A 20200-nucleotide genomic window follows, 5' to 3' on the forward strand; every position below is an offset into this window, starting at 1 on the left:
TCATGTGCTGGAGGAGGCAACTGGAGAGTGCAGAGTGGAGCAAGAAGCTGCAAAGATAAGAGGTCAGGGCCTTAAGAGTCAAACAATTAGAGGAGATCAGAGGTTCCAGAAAATTCTAAGAAAAGATAATTCAAGATAAGACATTAGGGAATTGAGAAGTCAAGATATCAAACAAATCAAAGGTTAAAAATAGAAATTTTAGGACTATAGCAAGATAATTTATAAACATATACGTACTACATAAGAGAACAGTGATTTCTGTTCTCTATGAGGTAGGTGAAACCACCTACCTCAACCTACCTCTGCTTTCATAAACATAACTTTGGGTTTTTGCACTTCATTTTTTGGTTGATAAAGTTTTTCCCCCTCAATAGATGCTACTCTTTAAATTTTTATAACATTTTATTATACTCAAAATTGTATTTATTTAAAATTTAGTAATAGGGGATTTACTCTGGCAAAAATTTTATGTCATTTGTAATCACTGAAATTTTATTTTTATACAAACTTGAACTTATGAAATCAGCACCTCGACTCTTAATTATGCCATCAAGACACCTTTGAAGAAGATTTACAATAAAAAAAATCCCTAAAATATTCACATCACTTTAAAATCACCAATACAAATAGTTTCTTTTAATCTTGTAATTTAATTCACATGTTTTCTTCTTTAATCTTAAAAAATAAAAAATGTATTCCATAAACAAACATTTACAAGGTGATACCAATATATGATCCAGCAATCTGCCTTTAGAGATTAGGCCTAAATTTGTTTCCTCCATAAATACTTGTGAAGATAAAATTTATTGTGAAATACTAAAGTAAAGCCCTTGAAAATCCTTTTTACTAAGAAGAAAATCAGAGCAAATTAATGATACTTATAATTTCGTATTTTTTAGCTAAATATTTCATGATCTAATCTCACATTTGCTTGAGAATATGGACATATTTCTTTTATCCAGACTCTTGAAACGAAACTAAAAGTGAATTACTGTTTTCATTATTTTGCCAAATATTTCTTAAAATATATCTATAATTGAGTCTAAAAACTAAGAAGGAATAGAGCAAGTGAATGCAATTTTGAAAAGCACAAGCAAATGAACACAATTTTTGTTCTTCAGCGCTTTATGACAAAATGATGTTCATTAGATGATATTTTTATGTTTTACAACCCAGTGGCCTACCTGAAGACACTAAATTCTGTATAGTAGGACCCACAAGAAACTTTTTTCATTATTTTTACCCATTAGAGCCAAACTGAGTTTTTACACCTCTTGATAGAAGTCAAATACTTAGTTTCTTATAAAAGCCACAATAAAGTTTTTTTATTTTCAATACAGCCATGTGATTGTTTTTAATATTTCATACCTTAACAGTTTCATATCCAGCCCTATCAAAAGGTAAAGAACCAAAATCGCAATGCTTGAAATATTAGAGAAATGTTTCAAAATAAAAAGTTTTAAAGAAAAACTAAGATTTTTATTTTTATCTACAACTAAATAATAATTATTTAGTTTTATAACTATTTCAAATATTTAAAATACTTTAGATTTAGATTCAGTCAGATTTCAGAAACCGGGGATGGATACTAAGAGTTTTGACTACATCTACTTGCTTAATATTCTATTTTGGCTTTGATTATGAACCTTGTTATTGAATGAAAAGCTTCTTTCCTAAATTCCACCCGTTTTCATCATTATATGCCATTACTGCTTCCTTGAAAATAGATCAAAATTATTATTTGCATATAATTTTATTATGGAAATGTATAATATGTAAATATTTCCTGATTGACATTAATTGATAAGCCCAAATTTCATCTCTTCTCAACATTAAATACTAAGGTATTATTAGTTCTTCTCTAATTTTTGTCAATTAGTTTCTATCCTGAGTATATTTTTGGTAAAATATGTAAAAATGACAAAAAAATGAACACTTGTTTCAAGAAGTAAACACCTGACTAATGTACTTATCCTCATATTTTTGTGCATAGATACCAATACTCCACATACTTATGGCCTAGTACAAAGAAATAAACACTTTTGCAGATATCTCTGTGTGTGAGCATTTAGCATCATAAAAACATTTAATCCATTGTTAAAACATAGGTATAAAAATAAGCTACCTCATAATTATGAATTATTAGAAAATAACATTTAATTGTTATAATAATACCTTGCTTTAACTGTCCTTTAATGCCTTCTGGAGATGTCCAAATTAGTAGAAACGAGTGCCTGAATTTATTAAAATTTTAAACTAACACATTTGCAGTAGCTTTGGAAATTGCACAGCTCAAATGTACAACCCCAATTTTTATATATACCAAATCAACATTTTTCTGTGAGCATGAGATCAAATATTCTTAAAGATAATTCCCAGTACATATTGCTATTTAATTGTTTAGTTATAATACCATTTAGTTCATTCCTAAATGGAAAGTGGTTATAAACATGGCAGAAGTCTAGATAATGTTATGAAGTTCGAGTCTCTCAATATGCCTCCCAGTTTCATGAAATAACATTAATAAATGTTACCCAGAACACTTAATGGCTCATTAAAATGTTCCGGTTTATTATTGATTATTCAAACACACGGACTTCTCATTAGAAATCTATGAGCAAAAATTTACAAATAGAAAATGATTTCCCAACCTTAACATATTACGGGCATAATAAAACCTTCTGCCCTGAAGGACCATTTTTAATCACTAGCAAGACAAACTGAAGAAATATTGGAAACAGAAGATGCTATAGATGAATAACCTTTCATATACAAGCACATACACACATATATATATATATAAAATATGTATTCACTTCTAGCATCCATTTTAAATAGAAATATTTTGAGATGGTCTAACTTGTGTCAAGCAGGTACCTTTGTTTAAATAAGTATTTTAGGGAAACATCTTTATTATTCTGTTCTTTTCATTAAGGCTGAGTCTATATAGGGATAAAATTCAGTTTAAGAAGGAATCATCAACAGCTATTTTCTTGAACAATGAAAATTTCTCTATTTTCTAAACTAAAATGTGTGATCTGCTTCCTAATTAAACTGTAATAATTGTAATATGTTGATTGCTTGTGCTCCACTGTGCTTACTGCTCACAGCATTCCTATGAAGTACTCTCAATGTTCTCATTTTATAACTGAGAAAACTGAAGATTGAGGCAATTACAGAAGTGAATTGTCGAGGCCTTCCAGGAGTAAACAAAGCTGGGATAGGGCACAGATCCCCATGGCTTCAAAGCTCCTGCTATTAACACTACTTACTGTCCATCAATCATCTTCATCCCTTACTGCTAACCACCACTTACAGGTAAAGAAGAGAAAAAAACAAGGCAGAAGCTATCAAATGGATATCCTCAGCTTGTTTATTCTAGTCCCATTAAGAAGTACTCTCTTTCAAAAGGCTTAAGCCAACTTCAGATACATGCCATGTCACCTAAAAAGTACAGTTTATTATTACGTATTTAATCAAAACTTCTGAAAATGTATTGTAGACAAAGTAGAAGGATTTCAGAGTCATTATAACAAAAGGAATCATTTGAGAATGTTCAGGGTGGTGGTGTGGCTGCATGGGGGGACACGAATGACGTTAGCAACTAACTTTTCAGGAAATACTTCAAAGACTTTTAGTGCTATAAGAAGGGGAATTTGCACATATGCCTCTAATTACAGTTTATATACTCAGTTGCTTTCGTATCATTGAAAACGGTAATTACTTCTTTGCTTAGTAATTGAAAATTCCTTCAGCACTCCTATTTGTCTTATTTTTGTTATTGAATTGAAAATATAATAATCCCCTACTGGGTGCAACTTAGTAAGCATGTAAATACTCATTTCTAATAAAGTTGTAATTGTCTGGCAAAGACCTGAAGACAGTACTGTAAGACTGCTTTTTTGATGAGCAAAATTTTGATTGTACTGATGTATATTTTATTTCATATTATATATTTCAGCTCAGCATTCAGACAAAAATAATATATTTAATTATTTTTTGGATTTTTTTATCTCAAGATGAATACTTACCCTTGCATTGATGGAAAGCCAGTGGAAGAGACATAATTTGAAATCTGTCATCAACACAGCCAGTATGTTACTGTGCCCTTATTTCAACCAGACAGCTCAGTCACTATTTTGTTTTACAATTAACATTATTGTGAATATAAAAACTAAGAAAACTATTTATTTTTCAATTTAGTCTTCTCGTTAGTGAAACTCCAAATTTCACCATTCATCAACTTCTCATTATGTGACAAGGGATCCAAAGACAAAGAGAGGAACCGGAGAAGAGGCAATAGCTTAAACTTGCAGATTTGATTCATTTCGAGAAAATAAAAAACTGGAGGCAGTTTGTAATAATTATGCTTTAAAATATATTTCTCCTTTGTTTTCTGCCTCACTGAATTTAGGGTGTACTTCTGCGCATTAAAAGACTGAGGAGAAAAAAGGAAGACGGACAGCCTGGATCATTGAAGAAATTATGCACTCAGGCTTCACTGAAGAATGAGCCACGATAATACACAGGCAATTAAAGATTCAAATCACCTTAGAATGTTCTAAAAATCTATTTGGACTTTTTTGTTAAATTGCCTAAGATGAATTTAAAATGATGAGAGCAGTAAAATTTAATTATAATTTAAATCACCCTAAACTCTAAGGACAGAAAAGAACTGCTTGCTATTTTTATTTAGAATCAATCAACTTTGCAAACAAAAATGATGGTTTATATTATTATTATTGTTAAGGAAATGAAGGAGCAAAACCATTCAGGGATTTCTTAGAGTCGGCTGGTGGGTCTTTGTCGACCAAGGAGTGTAATGACGAGTTTCACTCCCCTGAAGGCTCAGCCGTGCCTCACACCTGAATTAGGTGCTATGTGTTCTAACAAGCATGGCCAATGTTACCTTGTTACTAGGAGATATGTTTCCTGTTCATCCAGCTTCTTCTCTGGGAAAATAGGGAATACTTCCAAGAAATATAATTATTTTTAAATAAAAAGCAATACATAGATACGTCGTTAATGAAATCAAACATTTTAGAGGGGGTTTACATGGAAAGTCCTCTTAACAGTCCCTCACCTTCTGATTCTACTCCCTCTGGGCCAGGGAAACAATGCTAAAAATATTGTTGTGTGTTTCCGATAACTTTCACAGAATGAATTTGCACACGTCTTTTTAAAAATTTACATATATAAGATTAAAATGTACATGGAAATTGCTTGTTTGATGGATGAATGAATTAAAAATATAGTGAATGAAGAATCAGTCTTCTGCAAGAAATTGTTTCACCTCTAAGATATGCCAGGGGCTAGTACTGGTACCATCTCAGCAAGAAATAAGGATCGGGAACTTGGGTAGTCACACTGAGCCGATTCCAGTCCTCCATCAGCCAATGAGGAGACATAATTGGGAGGAGAGTTCCCTTGGGGCAGGAACTTGCAGCATCTCAGCATACCAACCCATGCGTTGCTAACCACAGTCTCTCATCTCCAAATGGTGATTTATGATTTGCTGAGCTGCTAAGTACTCAATCAGCCATCCAACAACTCCTTTAGTTCTCCATCTGACTAATTAGAAAAAATTGGCTTGAGGCATGGATGTGTGAGAAAACGGGAAGAGATTTGTTTCTACAACTTAATAGTCTCATAACCGGTTCTCTTTCATAAAAGGGGAAATTAATAACATCAAAGCCTCTTCTAACTCCAGAACAATTAGTTAGAAGGCAGTTTGTCTAGTTGAAGTAAAGGTCCCTCATGGAGGGATCTCCACAATTTACAACTTCCTTTGATCACTGCTTACCAACCCAGAACACCATGGCTGCCTTATGCTGTCTTCTTGACCACTGTTAATAGACTACTATAGCCATTGTCTTTTTGCCTTTTCTAAACCCAACATTTACACTTCAATAGACTCCTTGAATTAAAAAGAATAAACAAACACACCTGGAAGAAGAATAATCTTCCTCCTTACTTCTATACTGTTTGAATTTTGCTTTTACAGTGGCTTAAGAAACTGATGATGAGAGGATGATAGGATAGCTATTTACTCCTTCATACACGTTCGAGGGAAGGCTAATCATAACCTTGTAGACTCCCTGAATGTTCTCACATCCTTAACTTCTCAGGAATTTAGGACTGCAAGCCCTAATGTAGGTTGGGGCACAAAATCCTAAGGGGATGAACCAGGCAGAACCTGAATGAACCCCCCAAAATACCAAGTCATCGGTTGAAAGCTCCTATGTGTAGAATCCAGTATGGATTAAAAATAACAGTAAAAAGCACCACCTCAAAATGATGACTAATAGGAAACCCAAATAGGACCAGAGCATTTTAGATAGGTAGGAATCTAGAACCTAAAGAAACACTTTGAGGTATGGAAATTGACAAGCCTGGTTTTTTTTTCTTTCTTTTTTATTGTCTCCCTTTCTTATCCAATATACTGTATTTTATGCTTTTTTTGGTTTTGGTTTTGTGGTACACGGGACTCTCACTGTTGTGGCCTCTCCCGTTGCGGAGCACAGGCTCCGGATGCGCAGGCTCAGCGGGCATGGCTCACGGGCCCAGCCGCTCTGCGGCATGTGGGATCTTCCCGGACTGGGGCACGAATCCATGTCCCCTGCATCGGCAGGCGGACTTTCAACCACTGCGCCACCAGGGAAGCCCTGACAAGCCTTTTGATTAATCCTTCTTTTCCTTTCCATGAATATGGAGATATGAATGAATTTGACCAGCTGTAGACACCCTGACATAAGTCTGCTCCTGGCCATGGGTAGTTTCAGGAGCTCTATCATTGGTACCTTGTTACTTGTGTAATTTGCACGATTTACTCTGGTTCTTTTCAAATAAACAACTCTCACCTTATAGCCTAGCTCCGGTAATATATTCACTCTTATTCCTCTCTGACAAAGGTCTTGCTTTAATGCCTTTTCTAATATTGCCATTTACTTGGGACCAAGATTTCTACTTATTTTACTTGCTCTCCTAGGAATAAGCAAACTGTCTAATATCCCCGGATCCTACATCTTTGTCCCTTTTCTTTGTATCTGTTATTTCCCTTTTGAGAACGCCCCGTCAGGTTGTTCATCTGCATTTTGCAGTCCTCCATATCCTTGTGTTGCCATGTTCCTTTTGCCTACCAGGAAAATCACTGTACTACATTCCCAGACTTGCACCTATTCCTTCCACAATTATAGATTGAAGACTTACGCACCGAGCACGTGCACACTCCCGGAAATGCAAAGAGAAAAAGACATGGGTTCTCATTTCAATAAGGATGACTTGTTAACAACTGGATAAATCACAGTGCCGTAAGTACCGTAAGAGGTATACACAAAGCTCCTTCTGCCTCCAGGTAAGGCAGTAAAAATTATGCAAGACACATTTCAAGGAGGGGTCAGGATTGGCTAGGAAAAGCTTCACAGAGGGCTATGTTAGGCTTTGGATACAAATTAAAACTTTACCCAGTGAAGAAAAGGTGGAAGCATCTTCCAGGCATAGGGAACTGTATTTTAAGTGGCTTGGAAGAATAAGAGGACTTTCTGTGGGAAGTGAGGGATTTGCTAGTAAGAAAGAGAGGGTAGGAAATGATGTGAGAAACATAATCTGGGGACAAAATGAGGGGTTCTTGAGTATCACAGTAAAGAGTCTTGATTTTGTTCTGTAAGAAATTGAGGAGCCATCTATATGCTTTTAAAATTAGAGAAAGCATGATCATGTCTGTGGCTCACAAAAATAATGCTGATGGTAACGTTCAAGATGGCTGCGTGATTGGATCTTCACCAGCTCTTGTTACTGGGAGCTGCACAGATTATTCAATCTGCTCTAGCAAATACTCCATTTTCCCTGATCTGGTCCTCCTGACCTACAATCAAGGGAGGCCTAATTTTGGTAGCTTGAATGCTGTTTATCAGGGAAAACTTAACTATCAGAATATCTAAGCAAACATAGTAATTTTGTCAACTGGACAAGTATAACCTCTCCAATGTATTAAACGGTAACATAAGTACGTGTTATACACAGCAGGGAACATACAAGAGTTGAGCTTTAGACTGGAAAGTGTTTTACAAAAAGAAACTGAGTTTTTCTGATGGTATAGCAGTAAATCTGAATTAAGTAAGAACACTGTAAATTAAACTTAGACATCTGGTTCTTTCCTATCAGCTGGGAACCAAAGTTAATGATGTGAAGAAAGCAAAGGCAAAAATGGTGAAATGGGTTTAGGTTCCTGAAGTAAATTATTATGAACAGGACTTTGTAAAGAGACTAGAACTCACCAAACCAGGATAAACAGTAATTCTCAGAATGTTGTGAACAAAGGAAACACTGAAACAGATTAGCCCAAGCTAAAGACAGGAGAGACAGAATGAAAGGATGAAGGTAACACATAAAGTGAGGTCACACTGGTTACTGCAGCCAGGGTCACCATGTAGGTGAAAGTGAAATGTTTACGACTAGAGTGGGGCACTGCTTCCCGGCCATACAGCCTGAAGGCAGACAGCTGTGTGAACTGCTGTCCCAAGACCTGTGCTTGGTGAAGTAGACAGAAAAATGAAAATTGCAGGAAGGAGCTAAAGATTAGTCAAGGTAGAAGTGACTGGCAGGAAAACTGAGTCACAGTAAATTAATGTCATTTGCTGCAATAGTTAATACACTAATAGAATGACCAGACTCTAGTCTTACAAAATTGCGATCAAATCTTTGTTCCATCACTTACTAAATTCCTGGCCTTTGGCAAGGTACTGCCCCTCCCTTTGCCTTCACGTTTATTACCTGAAAAATAGAGATTCTGATTCAGCATTCTGACTGTAAAGTTGTTAATGCGGTCAACAGAAAATAGGATAATATACAAATCGCACTTAGCACATAGCAAGTATTCAGCACATGTTGAGAGAAAAAGATATGTATTTTTCCACGAGAGGGAGAGGCCTCTTGCTTCCAATAGTATAATACAATTCATAATGACATTTTTAAAAAAGAACAATAACTAATGAAAACTTTCAATGGCAGCGGCACTTCAGGTATAAACCTTGCCCAATAGAAGTGTCTTCAACAAGCATTCACAAGAGAGAAAGCAGAGACCAAACTTGTAAGGACAAACGTGACATCTGAGCCTGAAGACCCTGACTGAAGCTCTGGCTGTAGCCAGCGTCATGAAAAATGACCCCCGATTTGGAAGTAGGCAAAAGGATTCAAGGTGCCTTTGCCTAGTAGTAGAAGGTGTTCTAGTAGCTCAGTTTGCTTGAGGAATTATCTGACTTTCGAGATTCGTGTACCTTTTTCTTCCTATTTACTATCAACAAGTATATTTCACAGAGTTGAGGTTAGCATACAGAAAACCAGTAAGAAAGCAGATGACTGAGATCAATGAAGATAGTTTTATACAATGGTAATATAATAACTTCTGTCCAGGATAAAAGGTAAAGCCAGATATTACTGTTTATCGCCTTGAAAGAATTAGTTTTGGACCTATTAGCACACTCATTTCCCCACTTCTTGGACTGACCAATCCATAACTCTCTATTTCTTAATTCTGTTTCGAAGTAGTCTTAAACACCATACACATCCTTCTCAGTATTCAATGTTAAATGACATCTTTGGCATATATTCATATTTGGTTTCTAGGGCTTCCCTGGTGGCGCAGTGGTTGAGCGTCCGCCTGCTGATGCAGGGGACACGGGTTCGTACCCCGGTCCGGGAAGATCCCACATGCCGCGGAGCGGCTGGGCCCATGAGCCTGCGTGTCCGGAGCCTGTGCTCCGCAATGGGAGAGGCCACAACAGTGAGAGGGCCGCGTACCGCAAAAAAAAAAAAAAGTTGGTTTCTATGAGAATTTCATTAAGTTTTTGAAAATGATACTTTAGCACAAACTTCTTTAAATGATAGTACAATTCTCTGAGAAAAAAGACTTGATTGCTATGTGCAATTGTTACGATTTCATTATAAGTATACCTTATTTAAATATCCATATGTAACTCCCTCCAGACGTTACTTTCGTCTTTTGTAGTTCATTTCACTGTTTTCAAAATCCTAAAGATTCCTAGTCAGGTGTTGCTAAAAGGGAAACTTTGCATCCATGGGGATTGGATCATAGTTCTGCTGGGAGTCTGCCAAGTTCACTAGCCATTTATATTAACTTTGCCGACACAGCTGCTGATCAAAAAAGGACGGTGCCAGATTTCGACGAGGACAGGTTACCACATCCTTCACAAGAGCAGTTAAAGTACAAACGCTGACTACAGGGCAACTCCATATTTCAATATAAGAAGTGAGGGAGAGAGGGCAAAAAGGACAGGCTTACCCATCACTTCGGGCTGTGCCAGAGCGGCCTCAATGACCACACCTCCCTACTTCTTCCCAGTACACACATGCTCACGTCATACTCTCCCCACAGGGAATGGAGACGCTACATCACAGAACATTCTCTGAGAGCTATGCACACGATTTTTCTTGCGTAACATATATTTTTTTAACATCTTTATTGGAGTATAATTGCTTTACAATGGTGTGTTAGTTTCTGCTGTATAACAAAGTGGATCACCCATACATATACATATATCCCCATATCTCCTCCCTTTTGCATCTCCCTCCCACCCTCCCTATCCCACCCCTCTAGGTGGACACAAAGCACTGAGCTGATCTCCCTGTGCTATGCGGCTGCTTCCCACTAGCTATCTATTTTACATTTGGTAGTGTATTTAAGTCCATGCCACTCTCACTTCATCCCAGCTTACCCTTCCCCCTCCCCATGTCCTCAAGTCCATTCTCTACGTTTGCATCTTGATTCCTGTTCTGCCCCTAGGTTCATCAGAACATTTTTTTTTTTTTTAGATTCCATATATATGTGTTAGCATACGGTTATTTTTCTCTTTCTGACTTACTTCACACTGTATGACAGTCTCTAGGTTCATCCACCTCACTACAAGTAACTCAATTTCATTTATTTTTATGGCTGAGTAATATTCCATCATATATATGTGCCACATCTTCTTTATCCATTCATCTGTCGATGGAACTTAGGTTGCTTCCATGTCCTGGCTGGTTATTACTCTAATTTACAAATAAGTTATTACTTAAACTTCCAAATAAGTTATTACTTAGTAATAACTTACAAATTACTTACAGAAGTATTTGATAAGCCCTTACTATACAAAAAGCATCCTAGAGGTTGTGTGGGTGTGTACATGCTAAAAAAGAAGCATAATTCCTGCTGTAGACTGTGTCCCTCTAAAACTCATGTATTAAAACCTAATGTCCAATATACTAGGCAGTGGGGCCTTCAAAAGGTAATTAGGTCATCAAGATGGAGCCCTCATGAATGGGATTAGTGCCCTTATAAAAGTGGCCTTTGAAAGCTCCCTTGTCCTTTCTGCCATGTAGTTACAGTGAGAAGACCAGTCTAGGAAGCAGGCTCTCACCAGATACCGAATCTGTCACTGCCACGATCTTGAACTTCCACCTCCTCACTGTGAGAAATATATGTTTTTTGTAAGCCACCCAATTTATGGTATTTTGTGATAGCAGCCTGAACAGACTGCTAAAGGAAACAATTCCTTTAATGAAAGTATTCACCCTTTACAAAAAATAAATTAATAGTAACTAAGTGGCCCCAAAACTGTCAATTTTCAAAGGCCTGATTTATAAGCAAGAATTACTTAAATTTTCTTAGGCAAAGATGTTGTCTTTACTTGATTTAAACAAGGATTAAACAGAGGTCCCACATTATGATCACTGAAGTCATCATCTGAACAAATAGATCAGCTGGGACACTAGAAGGAAAGGGAAAAAGACGACACCATCCTGCTTAAGTGCTAACATTTCACCGGCTTGGGAAACACTATTTTTCAAACAATTGATGTTCATTAAATATTTTTCATGAACACTTAAATGTTCTACCACTAATGCAAATGTAATGTGAAGTCAAGTAGACTCATAAGATATTAAAAAAAGAAAATCAATAAACTACCAAAATCAAACAAGTATACAAAAAAATGTACACACTGGCTGAGATTTCCATAAAGACTGAGTCACTTGAGGATAATGTTATAAAATGTTTAGTCCAGACTATACACATGCAAGCTGTTTCTTAATAGGTTTAGGGAGGGAAAAAGAAAAAATATATAATAATTCATTTATCTTTTGTTGTGCGAGTCTCATTTTTTTAAAAAAATCAGACAGGTAAGCTACTTGCTGATAGAAGAAATTGCACATGAATGAGAACATCAGAAATCTAATTTCCTTTCTTTTCATTAATAGCTTTATTCCTCAACTTAGAGTAGCAATATCTAAATAAGACATTGTTTTAGATGATTTTGAAAAATTAGAATCACATCTGGGATTCAAGAATTCCTAGTTAATATGGCACTGGAAAGTCATACTTTCTAAACATGTTTATTGAAGTATAGTTGACATAAAATAAACAGTACATATTTAAATATACAGCTGGATAAGTTTAATGTGTATACACCCCTAAAACAACTACCACCATCAAGAAAATGAACCTATTCATCAATCTCAAATGTATGGGAGGCGCCCTCTGTAACCCTTCTCTGTCTGCTCCATGACCCATCCATAGACAACTACTGATTTTTTCTATCACTAAACATTTGTTTGTATTTTTTTAGCACTTTTTATAAATAGAATTATATAGTACAAACTCTTTTTTGGCTATTTTAGTTCACTCAGCATAATCATTTTGAAATTCAAGCATTTTATAGTATATATATCAATAGTTCATTCCTTCTTAATACAAAGAATGATTCCATTGTGTGGATATACTACCATTTGTTTATTCAATCACCTGTTTGTCTGATGACAGGCCATACACTATATTCCCCTATTCCCGTTCTTCCTACTTCTTCCTATTCTTGATACAGGAAGAATTCATCCTCCACCTAAACAATTCGTCCTCTGAACAATCACAGCAGGGCTGATCTAATCACCATTCCCCTTACCCCCTATGTGAACTGTTCTCCAACACTATAGATTCACCTAGAATATAAACTCAGGAATACCACAGTAGCTTTAGAAGTGTGTTGGGTGTTTACTTTTGTTTTGTCTCCATTTATCTAGTCCAGTTTGACCAGCCTGCTTATCACAAGTTATTAAATTCCACATGGTCTTTCTTAGCCACTTTACCCAATCGGAATCAATATGTACTTTTAAAGGCATGGACTGTTTCCTTTTTTCACTCTGATGTGCACATCCATAATCACTTAATTCCATTAAAATCATTGGATTGATTGATATATGTGAACAGATTACATTATTCATCTGAGAAGATATTCTGATTTTATACATGACATGTACAATATATAAAAATATATAAAATATACAAACATAAATGTATACACACATACTCCAGAAGTTATTATGGGTATATTCTCTTTTTCAGATTGACTTTCATTTGGAAACTTCCTTTCTCCCTTCCAAATATATGACAATATATTTGGAAAAGGTCATTTTTTCTTCCGCAAATTAAACTATATAATTTCATTCTCAGTCTGTAACGTTTTTCTGGTTTGTTTTGTGGGAGATGGAGTATTTTGAGGACACCTAGATAAACATAAGCTACTTCCATAGTGACTGTAAAACCCTTCTTGATCAAACTTTGTCACCTTTTGTGATGCAGAAGTCTATGGTAACATTCAGCACATCTCTAAAACCTCTACAGCAAAATGCTGAGAAAGTCACAGGTCACACACACATGCAGAATGCTTTTACAGCATTATCTCTGACTTACAGATGTTGATTAGAGCTCACGCTATGACAACAAACTTCAGCACAGTGTCTTATCATTTTAAAAGTCTTATTTCTATCCTCAAGTCTCTTAACTTGGCTCGTGTTCTCTAATCTGTGCTGATCTATAATAAAGCACCCGAGAGCTGCCACCTACTTAACTGAACTTTACTCTCTGTCATTTATTATGCCAACCAGGCATTTAAAATATTTTATCTGTATTGCAGAATGCAAGCCTTTGTTTCCTACTAAGATAATATTAGACATTAACATTCAGGTATGGAGAATTACTTTGAATTGGCCTACAGCAAACATTTTTTACATCTAATCATAAGCTAGAAGGTGGATGTAGTTCTAAAATCATGTATTTTATGCTGAATCAGCCACACCTTCATGTGCTCTGTTTGGGGAAATTGCTATAATCATTTTGAATATGGGAAATATCAAGCAATAGAAGCTTTCAGTATTCAATGTTACTAAATATATTAGTTTTGCAAATTAACCAAATGCGCCTAACTTATTGTTTTTGTTATCATTAACATATATTTCTTATTTGTTTAATTTTAAATTACTACAGATATATACGCAAACATACTTTGATACGTGTTCATTGTATTATATTGTAAAGTCAAGCCTGCATGAAAGAAATAATTTTTTCTTCATTGACTTATTCACAGATTTTTATAACTCCGGAAATCTCTACAGGTTACACATGATACTATTTAACCTCATGACAAGAAAGGATTTCCATATTAGTTCTCATGAATGGAAACCACAACAAAACATGACAGTAGACAACACACAACAGGTAAAGGGACGTTATAAAGAGCACACTCATCTCAACACTACTTTTTAAACATAGTGAACCATGAATTGTTAGCTTGAAATCACAGGAACTAATGGATTTGTTTTCCTCTGCTCTGACATACCACCTGTATTTATCTCAAACAAATTGTATTTTGAGTATATTTTATACACAGAGAACATGGATATTAGTAGAACAAAGGATTCATTTGATTTATGGACTTTAAAACTCTATTCTTAAGATCAGGAATCATGCGCAAGGAATCACTGACTATTTAATAATTTTCAGTGTTTCCTATCCATTTAAAAACTTATTTTAAAGAAATCTTTTATTATTAGATTATTCACTACATAATTAGAAAGTTTTTGGAACTTTGGATTTTGGAGGATATATCAATATAGTACATTTTAAAATATATATGCTTTATTAATTTAGAAAATAATAAATGAATGCCTAATGTGTGTCACCTCTTTAAATATTTTTTTCATCATATAATCAGTTCAAACCAGTATTTTTGCTCTATTTTACCAAAAATACATGTGACATCAAAAATATTAAGTATCTTGTTTAAGTGCTTAGAAATAGTAATTAAAGTTGATATTGATTGAAGCGCTGATGTATTTGATTTCATAGACTTGCTCTTTTCATTACACAGCTTCCTTCAGAGCATGTTAAACTTATTAGCAAAGAGAGAAGAAAGAAGGAGATTAATTTTAGGAAATGTAAAATTCAACTATTTTTTTCCTAGGAAGAATCTTATAATAACAAGGTTGAAATTCTGCTTCTCTCTAACTCACAAATGTCTTGGTTTTTTGTCTCTCCTCACAGACACAGAGATGACCTAAAGTCTTAGCAGGCTCTCTCTTTCCTGATGTGAGATGTAGACGCTCCCCCGTTAAGACACACATTTTCTGTTTTAGAGAATGCTTGTGGTAGCAAATTTAAATAATTGTCTGACATCGAGAAATTGAGAGAGTAAATTGTGTTTTCAAGTCAGTATGTCCATGACATGAACTAAGCATGAAACATTATTTCTTCAAAGATGAAAGGCGCAACAGAGTTGAGCCCATGAAACCTGTTTCTACTCAAAGATCTCCCATCACAAATACACTGAAATTTTAATAAGCTCACAAGTACTCTTTGAATACCTATGTTGACAGAAATGAATTTAGTCTAAAGAGAATTATAACAGCATACAATCTAGCCAGTAAGACTGCAGCAACCATTTACAAGATCTATGTATGCACTTGTATATGTTCTTGCATTCTGCTTAGAAGGCCAGAATTTTCCAGTAATTTCTTCTGCTTTTTCTAGAAATTTCAGAGCTATGTTTTACTTTTACGGTTTCACAAAAAATACTAACTTTTCCTTCTGATACAATTGTTGTCAGATGCTCCACATAATTTTCCTTTCCTTCTTTGCCTTTTTATTTTAATGCCCTAACTTAGGCCAGAGCTTCCATTTATTTCACTAACCATCTATTTGGTTACTTGGCTACTCATCTCTCTTCTCCAAATCTAAAGCTCTACCACTTATTATGTGTGTAAAGTTGCACAAGTTATTTAACCTCTGTGTGCCTTTGTTTCCCCACTTGAGTTAAAAGAGGCTATGTATTAATTATCTCTGTATTCCTAACTTAGCTGTTATGTCATGCATTAAATAAATACTTGCTACATGGATGAATTCACTTAATTATTGTTTGGTTATAAATTAAAGTTGAAAAAGAAAAATTAGATTAATTATAATCACAAAGACTATTTTGACTAGTATCCATGTTTACTGTTGATATTAAGTATCATGGCAACTATGATATTTCAAAGAAAAAGGAGCAATACAGGAAATTTTTTCAACCCATTCTAAAATGGCTAAAAGACAAGAAATAAATATGACCACATGAGTTGAATTACAACAGAAAACACAGTAAGGAAATTTAGTGGCCAAATCAGTATACTGCAACTACAAAAGCATAAAGAAAACTGTTCCTGGGTGATCTTTCCCTTATATTCCAGTCTTTAAACTTAATCGTTTTTCAATTTATGCATTTCAAAATCTTTACATTTAAATGTAATTTTATTAGAAAAGCATTGATGTAAAAAGATGACAGTAACCATAGATACATTTATCTATAAAGCATTTTAAGGAGATCTAGGGGAAGATGGTGGAAGGGTAAGACGTGGAGATCACCTTCCTCCCCACAGATACACCAGAAATACATCTACACGTGGAACAACTCCTACACAACACCTACTGAACGCTGGCAGAAGACCTCAGACCTCCCAAAAGGCAAGAAACTCCCCACATAACTGGGTAGGGCAAAAGAAAAAAGAATAAACAGAGACAAAATGATAGGGACTGGACCTGCACCAGTGGGAGGGAGCTGTGAAGGAGGAAAGGTTTCCACACACTAGAAACCCCTTCGCAGGTGGAGACTGTGGGTGGCGGAGGGGGAAAGCTTCGGAGCCGCAGAGGAGAACACAGCAACAGGGGTGTGGAGGGCAAAGCAGAGAGATTCCCGCACAGAGGATCTGCCGACTGGCACTCACCAGACCGAGAGGCTTCTCTGCTCAACCGCCGGGGTTGGGGAGGGGGGTGCTGGGAGCCAAGACTCGGCTTCGGTCGGAGCGCCAGGGAAGGACTGGGGTTGGCGGCATGAACACAGCCTGCAGGAGGTTAGTGTGCCACGGCTAGCTGGGAGGGAGTCCGGGGAAAAGTCTGTACCTGCCGAAGAGGCAAGAAACTTTTTCTTCCCTCTTTGTTTCCTGGTGCGCGAGGAGAGGGGATTATGAGCAGTGCTTAAAGGAGCTCCATAGACAGGCGCGAGCCGCGGCTAAAAGCGCGAGCCCCAGAGACGGGCCCCAGCTAAGGCTGTTGCGGCCGCCACCAAGAAGCCTGTGTGCAAGCACAGGTAACTCTCCACACCTCCCTTCCGGGGAGCCTGTGCAGCCCGCCACTGCCAGGGTCCCGGGATCCAGGGACAACTTCCCTGGGACAACGCACAGCGCACCTCAGGCTGGTGCAACATCACGCTGGCCTCTGCCGCTGCAGGCTCGCCCCGCACTCCATGCCCCTCCCTCCCCTGGCCTGAGTGACCCAGAGCCCCCGAATCAGCGGCTCATTTAACGCCGTCCTGTCTAAGCGAAGAACAGACGCCCTCCGGCTACATACACACAGAAGTGGGGCCAAATCCAAAGCTGAACCCCGGGAGCTATGTGAACAAACAAGAGAAAGGGAAATCTCTCCCAGCAGCCTCAGGAGCACCAGATTAAATCTCCACAATCAACTTGATGTACCCTGCATCTGTGGAATCCCTGAATAGACAACGAATCATCCCAACTGAGGAGGTGGACTTTGAGAGCAAGATTTATTATTATTTCCCCTTTTCCTCTTTTTGTCAGTGTGTATGTGTATGCTTCTGTGTGAGATTTTGTCTGTATAGCTTTGCTGCCACCATTTGTCCTAGGGTTCTATCCATCTTTTTTTTTTACACTTAAAAAATTTTTTTTTCTTATTTTGTTATTTTAATAACTTTACTGTGTTTTACCTCACTTTATATTCTTTTATCCTTTCTTTCTACTTTTTCTCCCTTTTATTCTGAGCAGTGTGGATGAAAGGCTGTTGGTGGTGCAGCCAGGAGTCAGTGCTGTGCCTCTGAGGTGGGAGAGCCAACTTCAGGACACTGGTCCACGAGAGACCTCCCAGCTCCACATAATATCAAACAGCGAAAATGTCCCAGAGATCTCCATCTCAACACCAACACCCAGCTTCACTCTATGACAAGCAAGCTACAGTGCTGGACACTCTATGCCAAACAACTAGCAAGAGAGGAACACAACCCCACCCATTAGCAGAGAGGCTGACTAAAATCATAATAAGTCCACAGACACCCCAAAACACACCAGACGTGGACGTGCCCACCACAAAGACAAGATCCAGCCTCATCCACCAGAACACAGGCACTAGTCCCCTCCACCAGGAAGCCTACACAACCCACTGAACCAAACTTAGCCACTGGGGACAGACACCAAAAACAACAGGAACTATGAACCTGCAGCCTGCAAAAAGGAGACCCCAAACAGAGTAAGATAAGCAAAATGAGAAGACAGAAAAACATACAGCAGGTGAAGGAGCAAGATAAAAACCCACCAGACCTAGCAAATGAACAGGAAATAGGCAGTCTACCTGAAAAAGAATTCAGAATAATGATAGTAAAGATGATCCAAAATCATGGAAATACAATAGAGAAAATGCAAGAAACATTTAACAAGGACCTAGAAGAACTAAAGAGCAAACAAGCAATGATGAACAACACAATAAATGAAATTAAAAATACTCTAGAAGGAATCAAGAGCAGAATAACTGAGGCAGAAAAATGGATAAGTGACCTGGAAGATGAAACAGTAGAAATAACTACTGCAGAGCAGAATAAAGAAAAAAGAATGAAAAGAACTGAGGACAGTCTCAGAGACCTCTGGGACAACGTTAAATGCACCAACATTCGAATTATAGGGGTTCCAGAAGAAGAAGAGAAAAAGAAAGGGACTGAGAAAATATTTGAAGAGATTATAGTTGAAAACTTCCCTAATATGGGAAAGGAAATAGTTAATCAAGTCCAGGAAGCACAGAGAGTCCCATACAGGATATATCCAAGGAGAAACATGCCAAGACACATATGAAGCAAACTGTCAAAAATTAAATACAAAGAAAGCATATTAAAAGCAGCAAGGGAAAAACAACAAATAACACACAAGAGAATCCCCATAAGGTTAACAGCTGATCTTTCAGCAGAAACTCTGCAAGCCAGAAGGGACTGTCAGAATATATTTAAAGTGATGAAGGAGAAAAACCTACAACCAAGATACTCTACCCAGTAAAGATCTCATTCATATTTGATGGAGAAATTAAAACATTTACAAACAAGCAAAAGCTGAGAGAGTTCAGCACCACCAAACCAGCTTTACAACAAATGCTAAAGGATCTTCTCTAGGCAAGAAACACAAGAGGAGGAAAAGACCTACAATAACAAACACAAAACAATTAAGAAAATGGGAATAGGAACATACATATCAATAATTACCTTAAATGTAAATGGATTAAATGCTCCTACCAAAAGACACAGACTGGCTGAATGGATACAAAAACAAGACCCATATATATGCTGTCTACAAGAGACCCACTTCAGACCTAGAGACACGTACAGACTGAAAGTGAGGGGATGGAAAAAGATATTCCATGCAAATGGAAACCAAAAGAAAGCAGGAGTAGCAATTCTCATATCAGAAAAAATGGACTTTAAAATAAAGACTATTAGAAGAGACACAGAAGGACACTACATAATGATCAAGGGATCGATCCAAGAAGAAGATATAACAATTGTAAATATTTATGCACCCAACATAGGAGCACCACAATACATAAGGCAAATACTAACAGCCATAAAAGGGGAAAGCGACAGTAACACATTCAGAGTAAGGGACTGTACACCCCACTTGCACCACAGACAGCTCATCCAAAATGAAAATAAATAAGGAAACACAAGCTTTAAATGATACATTAAACAAGATGGACTTAATTGATATTTATAGGATATTCCATCCAAAAACAACAGAATATACATTTTTCTCAAGTGCTCATGGAACCTTCTCCAGGATAGATCATATC

General features: G+C 36.7%; 1 protein-coding gene across 1 annotated transcript in view; it reads right to left on the reverse strand.

Annotated features, from left to right (window-relative positions):
• GPC5 (glypican 5) overlaps positions 1 to 20200 on the reverse strand; it is a gene marked incomplete at both ends in the record, with an annotated part of 1359437 nt that overhangs the window by 509683 nt on the left and 829554 nt on the right. The window lies entirely within an intron of this gene.

The sequence above is a fragment of the Grampus griseus genome, assembly GCF_964374135.1.
Source record: "Grampus griseus genome assembly, chromosome: 18".
Lineage (NCBI taxonomy): Eukaryota > Metazoa > Chordata > Mammalia > Artiodactyla > Delphinidae > Grampus > Grampus griseus.